Raw genomic sequence first — 11,610 nt, 5'->3', positions numbered from 1 at the left:
AGAACAAGGCAAAAAAATAAAAAATAATGAACAAAGCCTATATGACATATGGGGCACCATTAAGTGACTGAATATTTAAATTTTTGGTGTGCCAGAAGGTGAAGAGAATACCAAATAAATAGAAAAGTTATTTAACAAAATAAGAACTTAAAATTTACTTAGTCTAGCAAAAGATTTAGATAGTGAGGTACAGGAACTTCAAAGACACCCCCAAAGATACAGCTTGAAAATATGTTCCCCATGGCATATTATAATCAACTCTGAAAAGTCAAAGATAAAGGGAATTCTAAAAACAGCAAGAGAAAAGCAGCTAGTTACTTATAAGGGAACCCCCATCAGACTACAGCAGAATTCTCAGCAGAAGCAGAAACCGTACTGATCAAGAGAGAGTGGAATGATATACTCAAAGTGCTAAGAGAAAGAAAACCGCCGTGAAGAATATTTTATTGAACAAAGTTCTTTGTAAATTAAGTAGAAATAACTTTTTTCCAGACAAGCAAAACTGTTGGAAAATCCTCATCTCTAGACTAGCACTACAAAATATGCTTAAGGAGGTCTCACAGCAAGAAGCAAAAGGATGATAGTTACTGTTTGGACGAACGGAGGCAGGATGGTGCACTTCCGGGTTCTTCTTCACCACCAACTCTTCCCGTGTGTGCGAGAATGCAGCTGACGCCCGGGAAGGTGCAGATTAATCAGGCATGCACCAGGTGATGTCAATCGGAAGAGACCAAGATTTACCTGGTGGCACCTGCGGAGCGCCCCCCCCCTCCCCCGACATGCCCGTGCTCCGCCTATTGCCCTTCCACTCCTAGAAAAGTCGCTCCCAGCAGATGCGCCGGGGGCGGGCTTTCTCAGCCCCCACTCTTGTCCGGACTGTATTAGGAAACCCCCCCCCCCCCCCCCCCGCCCAGCTCCGGTCCCTGAAGCTAGATGACCAAAGAATAAATTTGCAGTTTTGCTTTTAGCCTTGCCTGCTCGCTGGTTCTTTTGTGCCCACTCTGGTGGTCTTAGAAAAACAAATCAGTTACCACCAAGAAAACACACAACATTATAAAATTCTCTGGCATTGCAAAGACATAATGAGAAAGAAAACCACCAATCCACAATGATAAATAAGAAGAGAGAATAAAAGAAACAAATGACATACAAAACAACCAGAAAACAATTAACAAAATGAAAGGAATAACTCCTCACGTATCAATAATAACCTTGAATGTAAACAGACAAACCTTTCCACTTAGAATATATAAACTGGCTGTATGGATTTGTAAAATGACCTAACTGTAGGCTGCTTATAAGAAATTTACCTCATTTATAAAGACACATATAGACTAACAGTAAAAGCATGGTAAAAAAGAATCTATGCAAATGAAAACCAAAAGTGAGAAGGAATTGCTTTATTTGCATCAGATGAAAACAAACTTTTAGTGAAAAAAAGTAAAAAGAGACAAAGAAGATTCCTATATAATAATAAAGGGATCAAAACAAATACAAATATAGGGCCAAGTTCAGTGGCTCACTCCTGTAATCTCAGCACTTTGGGAGGCTGAGGCAGGTGGATCACTTGAGGTTAGGAGTTCGAGACCAGCCTGGTCAACATGGTGAAACCCTGATTCTACTAGAAATACTAAAAAAAAAAAAGAAACAGAAAAAGAAAATAGCCAGAATTACAGCATGCCTGTAATTCCAGTTACTTAGGAGGCTGAGGCAGGAGAATCACTTGAACCTGGGAGATGGAGGTTGCAGTGAGCTGAGATCGCGTCACTGCACACCAGCCTGGGCAACAGATGGAGACTTCATTAAAAAAAAAAAAAATATATATATATATATATATATACTGAACATGGAGTCCTCAAATACATAAAGCAAATATTAGATCTAATGGGAGAGATAGATGCCAATACAAAAACAATTGGAACTTCAGTACCCTATTCTTAGCATTGGACAGATTATCTAGTCAAAAAATTAGCAAAGAAACATTGGATTTAAAGAATACTTTAGACCAAATGGACCTAACAGATATTTACAGAACATTTTACTCAACAGTTGCGGAAGACATATTCTTCTCATCAGCACATAAAGCATTCTTTGGGATGGAACATATGTTAGGCTGCAAAACAAATCTCAAAAAATATTTAAAACTCAAAATTTTATGAAGTATTTTCTGAGATCACATGAAATAAAACTGGAAATAATAAAAAGTAAAATAATAAAAAATTAAAAAATAATAAAAAATAATTATTTTTTAACGAAAAAAGGAAACACCACTAATTTGTAGGTCATTCTTGCTCAGGGCTCTTGCTAATCTCTGTTATTGTTCCAACTTTAGTATAAGTGCTGCTGAAGCAAACACAAGAAGAACTTTAAAAACCGTGCAAACAGCCCGGTGCAGTGGCTCATGCCTGTAATCCCATCACTTTGGGAGGCCGAGGCGGGCGGATCACGAGGTCAGGAGATCAGACCATCCTGGACAAGATGGTGAAACCCTGTCTCCTGTCTCCACTAAAAATACATAAATTACCTGGGCATGGTGGCGCGCGGGTGTAGTCACAGCTACTAGGGAGGCTAAGGCAGGAGAATCGCTTGAACCTGGGAGGCGGATGTTGCTGTGAGCCGAGATCGCACCACTGCACTCCAGCCTGGCGACAGAACCAGACTGTCTGGAAAAAATCACAAACCAAAACCAAAACGTACTAACACATGCACATTGAGTAACATGCTCCTGAATGATCACTGGGTCAATGAAGAAATTTAGAAGAAAACTTTTAAAACAATTCTTGAAAATAATGACAATGAAAACACAACATACCAGAACCTATAGGTGCAGGAAAAGCAGTAGTAAGAGGGAAGTTTATTGCAATAAGTGCCTTCATCAAAAAGTAGAAAAATTTCAAACAAACAATCTAACAATGCACCTTAAGAAATTAGAAAAGTGAGAACAAACCAAACCCAAATATAGTAAAAGGAACGAGATAATAAAGATCAAAACAGAACTAAATAAAAAAGAGACTAGGAAAACAACAATACAGAGAATCAACAAAACAAAAAGTTGATTTTTGGAGAAGATAAATGAAATTGATAAACTAATTGATAAATTAGCCAGAATAACCAAGAAAAAAGAGAGAAGATCTAAATAAAAGAAAATCAGACATAAAAATAGGAAACATTACAACTTATATCACAGAAATACAAACTATTAGAGAGTATTATGAACAACTATATGTTAACAAACTGGAAAGCCTAGAAAAAGTAGATAAAGTCTTGGACTCAAACAACCTACCAAGATGGAATCAGGAAGAGCTAGAAAACCTAATTAAAGAAATAACAAGTAACAAGATCGAATCAGTAATAAAAAGTCTTCCAACAAAGAAAAACCCAGGACTGGATGGCTTCACTGCTGAATTATACCAAATATTTAAAGAAGAACTAACACTAATTCTTCTCAAAAGTATTCCAAAAAAATGGAAAGGGAAGTAATTATTTCTGACTCATTCTATGAGGTATCTCTGTAACTCCAAATCCAGACAAGGCCAAAAATAAGGAAGAGAGAGAAAAGTGTAAGTTAGTATCCCTGATGAACCATAGACAAAAATATCCCCAACAAACTACTAGCCAATCAAATTCAAGAGAATATCAAAACAATAATGCAATATGATCAACTGAGATTTATCCCAGGATGCAATGATTGTTTGACATACACAAATCAATAAATGTGATACTTCACTTTAACAGAATGAAAGACAAAAACCATATGATTATCTCAATAGACATACAAAAAAAAAAAAAAAAGCATTTGATAAAATTCAACATCGCTTCGTGCTAAAAACTCTGATCAAACTAGATATAGAAAGAATATACTTCAACACAATAAAGGCCATGGATAACTAATTCACAGCTGAAAACATAATGAATCAGGAAAAGCTGAAAACACTTCCTCTAAGAACTAAAACAAGACAAAGATGCCCACTTTAGCCACGCATATTCAACATAGTACTGGAAATCCTAACTAGTGCATTTAAGTAAGAGACAAAAACAAAAAGGCATCCAAATTGGAAAAGAGAAAGTCAAATTGTCCCTCTTTACAGATGATACAACATTATAAAGAAAAACCTATACAACTCAATAAAAAAACCTCTTCAATCTGATAAATTCAGTAAAATTCCAGAATACACAACCAACAAACCAGTATCAGTAGCATTTGTATACACCAAAAATGAACTATCTGAAAAGAAATTTAAAAAGACATCCCATTTACAATAGCTGCAAAAAAAATAAAATAATTAGGAAAAAATCTAACCAAGGAGATCAAGGAGTTCTACAAGGAAAACTACAAAACACTGATGAAAGAATTTGAAGATTACCCAAACTAATGAAAATACATCTCATGCTCATAGACTTGAAGAAGTAATATTGTTAAAATGACCCTACACCTGAAAGCATATCACAGATTCAATGCAATCACTATCAAAATATCAGTGTAATTTTTTCAAGAAAATAGAAAAAACAGTCCCAGAATTTGTGTGGAACCAAAAAGGAGCCTGAATAGCAAAAGGAATCTTAAGCAAGAAGCAGAAAGCTGGAGACACAGAACTAATGACCTTCAAAATATATTACAAGGATATAGTAACAAAAATCACACGGTATTGATATAAAAACAGACACATAGACCAAAGGAACAGCATAAAGAATCCAGAAATAAATTCATTTTTTATACAGTCAACTGATTTTTGACAAATATGCCAAAAACATATATTGGGGAATAAACAGACTATTCAATAAACAGTGCTGGGAAAATTAGATATCTGCAGGCAGAAAAATGAAACTACACCTATATCTCATCATATGTGAAAACTAAGCCCCAAATAGATTAAACACTTACACATAAAACCTACAACTTTAAAATGGCTACAAGAAAACAATGAAGAAACACTCGAGGGCATTGGTTTAGGCAAAGATTTTATGGCTAAGACCTCAAAAGCAAAGGCAACAAAACCAAATGTGTTTAAATGGAATTATATTAAACTATTTTTTTTTTTCACAGCAAAGGAATCAATCAGTAAAGAGACAACCTGTAGAATGGGAGAAAATATTTGCAGACTATTCACCTCACAAGGGACTTATCAAATATAAAAGGAACTCAAGAAACTCAACAGCAAAAAGTATGTACTCACATTACAAAACAGCGAAGGACACGAATAGACATTTCTCAAAAGAAGACAAACAAATGGCCAACAGGTATGTAAAAAAATGCTCAACATCACTAGTCATCAGAGAAAAGCAAACTAAAACCACAATGAGATATCGTCTTACCCCATTTAGAAAACTTTTTATTAAAAAGCCAAAAAATAACACCAGCTGGTGAGGATGTGGAGAAAAAGGATCTCATATAAACTGTTGGTGGGAATGTAAATTATTGCAGACATTATGGAAACAGTATGGAGATTTTTCAAAAAATTAAAAAATAGGACTGCCATACAATCCAACAGCCCACTAGTTGGTATTTATCCAAAGGGAAGAATCAGTATAATAAAGGGATACATGTACCTCCTTGTTCATTTTGACACTATTCATAATAGCCAGGATAGAGGATAACCTAAGTCTCCACCAATGAATGAATGGATAAAGAAAATGTGCTGTATATACACAATGAAGTAATATTAAGCCATGAAAAAGAATTAAATTATGTCTTTTGCAGGGACATAAACGGAACTAGAGGTCATTATGGTAAAATAAGCCAGGCACAGAAAAACAAATATTTTATGTTCTCACTCAATTGTGGAATCTCAAAAGTTGATACAATGGAGGTGGAGAGTAGAATGATTGTTACCAGAGGCTGGGAATAATCATGTGTTGGGCACAGAGGATGAAGAGACAGCGTTTAATGAGTACAACTATATAATCAGATAGAAGAAATAAGTTCTAACGTTCTATAGCAGAGTAGGTCGACTATAGTTAACAACAGTGTATTGTATATTTCAATATATCTAAAAGCGAGGACTTGACATGCTCTCAACACATAGGAATAATGAACATCGAAGGGGATGGATATCCCAAATACCCTAACTTAATCATTATATGTTCTACTCATCTAACAAAATATCACATGCATCTCATAAATGTGTATAAATATTATGCATCAATTTAAAAACCACTTGATCAAAGCAGAAAGCACAGGTCACTGTAAAATAATAATTTATTTAATCAGAGTGATAATCAAAAGACTTCAACAACAATATAGAAAGTTACATGGATGCAAAAATCTTAATCATTTTAAAGCTCAGTTTTCTAAGTAATTACAAACCTAATAAAGACAACACAAAATTTATTGTGATGAAACGTAACATCTTTTTATTTTAAACCAACTACCAAAAGGGTAAAGTAATATCTTTTGCAGTGTAATTGTTTCTCCTTATGGAATGTTCATTTAGATTATTTGGAAGTTGAACCTGATGAAAAGGACACTTGAATTTAATCAGACACATGAACAATGTGTCTAACATTATAAGTGCAGCAATTAGAAATATCAAGAAAAGCAAAGAGTACAAAATCAAATTATATTGAAGGAAAACACTGCTTTTCTAGGCCTTCATGGTAAGTATTTTACTGTCAGGACATAACAGCAGAGTTAGAACCAGAGGAAAAGAGTTACTGGAGTGGACAACAAAACAAAAAGACCTTCTCAAGGTTCTTGATGATATTAAAACCCAAAGTAGTGATGTATGCCTGCAAATCACGTGCAGTGAGATACAGCAAAAGTTGAACCGAGATATGAATCTGAGAAATTTGGAAATGAAAATTTTATTTCAAGAAGTGAAATTATTATGTAAATGAATAGGAGAGCATGTTTAGCCTATAACTAGGGAAATTAAATAGATCTCCAGGAAAAAAATGGCTGAAACAGACACTGTGGTTTAGAATAAGGCTGTTAAAGACACAGATTTTGTGATTATAAATCAAACCTCTTGCAATTTTATGAAGAGCATATACATGTTTTAAGAAAACCTTATAGTTTCAAATATTGAGGATCAGATTCTGGTCAAGTATCAGTGCACCCTTGATACCAATATTTACTTTTTAGAAAAACACATAAGTATATTTTTCGCCATCTCACCACATAAAACCTCTTTTATAAGACCCATCTTTTATTTATTTATTTTTTTTGAGACAGAGTCTCGCTCTGTCTCCCAGGCTGGTGTGCAATGGCCTGATCTTGGCTCACTACAACCTCCGCCTCCCGGGTTCAAGCGATTTTCCTGCCTCAGCCTCCTGAGTAGCTGGGACTACAGGCGTCTGCCACCACCCCCAGCTAATTTTTGTACTTTTAGTAGAGATGGGGTTTCACCGTATTGGCCAGGCTAGTCTCAAACTCCTGACCTTGTGATCTGTCTGCCTTGGCCTCCCAAAGTGCTGGGATCACAGGCATGAGCCACTGCGCCTGGCCAAGACCCATTTTTTTTTTTTTTATTATTATACTTTAAGTTCTAGGGTACATGTGCATAACATGCAGGTTTGTTACATATGTATACTTGTGCCATGTTGGCGTGTTGCACCCATCAACTCATCAGCACCCATCAATTCGTCATTTATATCAGGTATAACTCCCAATGCAATCCCTCCCCCCTCCCCCCTCCCCATGATAGGCCCCGATGGGTGATGTTCCCCTTCCCGAGTCCAAGTGATGTCATTGTTCAGTTCCCACCTATGAGTGAGAACATGCGGTGTTTGGTTTTCTGTTCTTGTGATAGTTTGCTAAGAATGATGGTTTCCAGCTGCATCCATGTCCCTACAAAGGAAGCAAACTCATCCTTTTTTATGGCTGCATAATATTCCATGGAGTATATGTGCCACATTTTCTTAATCCAGTCTGTCACAGATGGACATTTGGGTTGATTCCAAGTCTTTGCTATTGTGAATAGTGCTGCAATAAACATGCGTGTGCATGCTTCTTTATAGCAGCATGATTTATAATCCTTTGGGCATATATCCAGTAGTGGGATGGCTGGGTCATATGGTACATCTAGTTCTAGATCCTTGAGGAATCGCCATACTGTTTTCCATAATGGTTGAACTAGTTTACAGTCCCACCAACAGTGTAAAAGTGTTCCTATTTCTCTACATCGTCTCCAGCACCTGTTGTTTCCTGACTTTTTTTTTTTTTTTTTTTTTTTTGAGACGGAGTCTTGCTCTGTCGCCCAGGCTGGAGTGCAGTGGCCGGATCTCAGCTCACTGCAAGCTCCGCCTCCCGGGTTCACGCCATTCTCCTGCCTCAGCCTCCTGAGTAGCTGGGACTACAGGCGCCCGCCACCACGCCCGGCTAGTTTTTTGTATTTTTTAGTAGAGACGGGGTTTCACCGTGTTAGCCAGGATGGTCTCGATCTCCTGACCTCATGATTCGCCCGTCTCGGCCTCCCAAAGTGCTGTGTTTCCTGACTTTTTAATGATTGCCATTCCAACTGGTGTGAGATGGTATCTCATTGTGGTTTTGATTTGCATCTCTCTGATGGCCAGTGATGATGAGCATTTTTTCATGTGCAAGACCCATTTTTTATAACTCTTCTTTAACTTGCTTAGACCTTCTATAATGTTTTTAAAACCTCCGGTCTTAGTCTTATAATTTTTGGTTTTATTTTTTCTTTTGGGAAAACCAACCATTTTATCTTAGGACAGAAAATTATTATGTAAGATTTTGTTCACACACAATTACCTTTTAAAATTTATATTTTGGTTGAAAATCTATATATTATTAGTCTTTTTATAAGATTTAAGATGCTAGAAGGAACTTATTTAACAATTTGTTTTAATTTTTTAACTTGAGTATTAACCAGACATTTAATAAGTACCTAATATTTAACTTAATGTAAGGTAACTTTAAGATTTTAAGTTATATGAAAACTTCATTTATAAACATTTATTTTAACAATAATTATCTAATTTATTTATTAACAATTATATCTGAATTACTTATGAAAATTCAGATATTAGAGCTACTCATTTTAAGTTTTTTTATTGATCAATTTGTAGCTGGTTAATATCAGATGTTAATCTAAGAAGCTTGAAGTTAAATGCATGTACATCTCATCGTTAACCCAGAAGATATATTTGTATTAAATCATAATTAACTTTTAATTAAATATATTATTAATTTAATAATTGACAAACCATTATTTAATAATTTGATTAAAATAATATAAATTAATAATCTGATAAGTTATTAATAATTTATTGATTAAATTAATTTAATATAGATTTTAAGATTAATCTTATTTATTAAAAAATATTTATTAAAATAATGTGTCAAATATTGTTTTGTCTTAAGTTGGGTTTATAGGTTTATGACTTTAAAATATCTAGTGGGGCAAATATAAAATTGACCAGTTAACTCAGGCAAAAATGTATGCTGGCAATTTTGAAACCATTTCTAATGCTATTTTATTAACAAATTAAAAACAATCTATTTATTTGAGATTTAAGTCAATCTCAAACTTTGAGATTAAGTTTATGTAAACTAAAGAAAACATTCATGTAATTAAAATATATTTTATATGAGTGCCCATTTATCTAAATAAAAATTTTAAAGAAATTTCTGTCCAGCAACAGCATATTTTATCATTTAGACTTAATATATAATGTAACATATGTACGTTTGTAGAAACACTTCTAAACGTATATATATATATAGAGAGAGAAAGACCTTATAGCTTAGATTTTCAATTTTAGTCATAAAATAGTAAAGCATATTAACTCATCAGTTGATTAAAAACAATCGTATCTAAATCTTTTTTTTTTTTTTTTGACAAAATGGGATAAGGCTAAACCTTAAGTTTTGTTTTCTTTGACTTTGTCAATAAGCAATTTTACAAAGACTGTGAACTAACTTTTGGGGAAAGACAAGGTTGAGTCAGTTACCGACATACTGGATCGGACAAGGAATAGTTAACTGAGAATGTGACTCAATTAAGTGAGGAGGCCACGAGAAGATTTTAACAAGGTTCATACAGTGTTTTCTTGGTCTCAATTGCTTGTCTTTGGTCATAATAATGTTGCCATTCCTTTTAGTATAGGAAACGTGTCTTTTACATGGGAATTTCACCTTTTGCTTTTAAGAAATAGCGTAAAAGTAAAAATGATTTTCTTTTGTATTTTCTGACTTTCAAGTATTTTTACTTAACTAATCAGTATGCCAGAATATTTGAGGAGTTTGGAAAGAGTTTAGCTTAGAGAAAGATGAAGAGGAAGAATTATAAGAGAAGAAGAAAGAACTGGAGAGGAAAGAGTCTCAGCTAGCTTTGAGATAGTATTTTGTAGTGACGCAATCAATTGCGATATGAGGCTTATTTGGAGTGCATAATTTTATAGCCCTGGTCTTTTAGTTTATATTTAAGAACAGAGTGTTGAATGATCTCTGTAATATTTGAACATGTTACCAGTTAGAGTCACAAAAAATACCTTGGCATGCCTTTAAACTTTGAGAATCCATTTGTAACTAAATTTATCTAGGTGATTTTGTTTAATGCCAAATACACAAAAGCCAGTTAAATGCAAGCACTGACTATGAAAAGGCCAAATAAACCCAAGAAGGAAGATCAGCTGCCTTCTTCAACTGAAGGAAAAAATAAAAATGCTTTTGGCGAGGCTTCAGCCTGAAAAGAGAAATCCCGTCACCCAGACGTCACAGCTGAGGTCTGCCAGGAGGAAAATAGTCCTCCCTAACAGAAGACCTTCCAACCAGAGGGAGAAAGAGGTCTCTGAAACAAGAAGAGGGAAGACCCCTCCTCATCTAAAATCCAAATAAAACAGAAGCAAACTAAAATTGGGAGTTCAGGGAGGAATGAGGGAGAAATGAGGCTATCTGCAGCAACAGTGGGGTCACAGGAGTCAATAAGCCCCAGTGTGAGTACATCATGCCCTAGCCCTGTGGGCCAGTGTTTCTCCCTAAGCTGAGTCAGCTTTGGAACCCAGCTTGACACTAAGTAGGTCAAAATCAAAATAAAATATAGGGACAGATCTCTACATTTAAAATATTTTATTAGAGAGGTAAGAATTGTGATTTGGCCTAAATGCGAGGACCAGGGGTCTTTGGTTTGTCTAAAGAACAAAACGAAGGTTGGAGTTGTTATTAAAAACAAACAAAAAAAGTTACGTATTGGTTTGAAAGAAAGTTTATTGGCTCTAGTAAAGTTTTGAGGAGCTGGCACATTCTGATTGGTGTGTGACAGTGGTGGGTAAAACCAGTCTTGCAGTCACAGCAGGTTGTTTTAATAGCTGTTAGATAAAATTGGTTTTAAGTTACAACAGGTAGTTTTAGCAACTAGGTTTGTAGAGAATTGTATTTTTGAAGCAATGCTATGTGCCCTGAGTGCCTTTTCCCCCTGGATTGTCTACCCTGTTTTAGTTGCATATGACAAGAATGACCCCATTTGTCTGATCAACTTGTACAGATCAAAGAAAGTTTAATTTTCTTTTGGGTAAAGCCAATTAGCAAATACATATGGTGTATGATCTCCTCCTCACCTTCACTCTTAAAGCCCCCACCCGCTTTGTTTTGACAGATTTTAGTTCAGACTGAGTCCTAGTCTCCTTTCCCCATTGTAATAGTCTTGAATAAAA

General features: G+C 35.1%; 1 non-coding gene across 1 annotated transcript; it reads right to left on the bottom strand.

Moving 5' to 3' along the window:
• Nucleotides 1–2,253: 2,253 nt before the first annotated feature.
• Nucleotides 2,254–2,356, bottom strand: LOC111526641. The gene has a single exon (XR_002726444.1). It is a non-coding gene; the product is annotated as a U6 spliceosomal RNA (small nuclear RNA).
• Between the last annotated feature and the right edge of the window lie 9,254 nt (nucleotides 2,357–11,610).

Source organism: Piliocolobus tephrosceles, chromosome 10 (genome assembly GCF_002776525.5).
Source record: "Piliocolobus tephrosceles isolate RC106 chromosome 10, ASM277652v3, whole genome shotgun sequence".
Lineage (NCBI taxonomy): Eukaryota > Metazoa > Chordata > Mammalia > Primates > Cercopithecidae > Piliocolobus > Piliocolobus tephrosceles.
The sequence above is the reverse complement of the archived record's forward strand: the minus strand, read 5'-3'. Positions and strand labels throughout refer to the sequence as shown.